Source organism: Piliocolobus tephrosceles, chromosome 4 (assembly GCF_002776525.5).
Source record: "Piliocolobus tephrosceles isolate RC106 chromosome 4, ASM277652v3, whole genome shotgun sequence".
Classification (NCBI taxonomy): Eukaryota; Metazoa; Chordata; class Mammalia; order Primates; family Cercopithecidae; genus Piliocolobus; species Piliocolobus tephrosceles.
The window spans coordinates 168,183,785-168,185,150 of record NC_045437.1 but is presented as its reverse complement, the minus strand read 5'-3'; the positions used below and the strand labels follow the sequence as shown (position 1 = coordinate 168,185,150).

Below are 1,366 nucleotides of genomic sequence, written 5' to 3'. Positions count from 1 at the left end.
TAAATCAGGTCAAAAATAGTCCAGCATAATTAGGCTTCATCAAACAAGGCTATTATTTTCTTCTAAGATGCTAATACACTAAAACAGGAAACACTGAAATCAAAATAAAGGATATTATTTGAGAATACCTGTCTTACACATAGTTAGTTCCTTATTGTATTCCCCTTCTATAACACTAATAAAGGGAATATTTTACTGCAAAGGATATTTCATTTTATATATCACTTGCCATGAATTTTTTTCATTAGTTATTATATAAATGCCTCCTGCTGCCATTATCCAAATAATGTTACCATTTTATGTCCACAATTCATTTCTGTATTTACAAACAGAATTTTCTTGATTTACAGAAGTACATCTTTCAGTGAAGGTTGAGCACTAAGCAGCAAGTTAACATTCATAATATCTGATGTTTTACAGACCGCAATGTAGGAGAAATGTTTTTAATCACCTTTTAAGGGACCATATTTAAAAAAATAAATAATTTAGAAGTTGTAGGTCTCCAAAGGATATTTTCAAGTGTACATGCAGAAATGTGAAGGTTTTTAAGAAACGTCTTCCATGTCCACGTCCTGTTGTAATTTGCTGTACCATTTTCTCTTACAGCTGCTTTCCTTTGCCTGAAAGAGGCGCTTGGATAAGATGGATGTTTTGCTTGACTTTTTTGATCTCCTGAACTTTCTGTAGCTCTTTATTTTTCTTCAATCTGTTCATTATAAATTTAGCTTGACGTTTCTGTTTGATCTCTTCATTACATCAATAGTTTTATTTCATAGCACTTGCTGGTACTTTGTAGGTTCATGTTTACATTTTTCAAAATCAAATGAATTATTTGCTGTAAGCTCTTTACCAGTTTCTTTCTGGAATGCTTTGGTCCACCTGAACTTGCAAGGATTGTGTTTCTTTTTAAAGTTTTTATGACATTTGTATTTACAAAATCTGAACACCTTACAATCATTGCAAACAAACATCATGCAGTGGCCAGGGTTCAGGGTATGTGGGCCCTGTACAAAAATTACATTTCCAGATAGGCACGTTGAACCTGTGTGGTTGTGTTCCCACCAACCAAATACCAAGCTTAAGTGGAAGTTGAAATTGAAGTGTTGTGTTTACATTACAACCAACAATTCTTCATTCTTGGATCTATCAAAAAGATCTAGAATCTAGCTATTAATAATATCATTTTTAAAAAATCAAATAATTTTGCAATATTCTCTTCTTTCATATGGGTATATGTGTATATAAAACTTAATACATTTATGTAATAAAGATCTTTTATTAAGAAATGTACAAATATGCTTATAGATTTATATTAAATATATATTATTTATAGATTTATATTAAATATATATTATTTATAGATTTA

The 1,366-nt window shown here is 30.2% G+C and overlaps 1 pseudogene; it reads right to left on the bottom strand.

Annotated features, from left to right (window-relative positions):
* Positions 1 to 545: 545 nt before the first annotated feature.
* LOC111530830 overlaps positions 546 to 1,366 on the bottom strand; it is a 132,094-nt pseudogene continuing 131,273 nt past the window's right edge.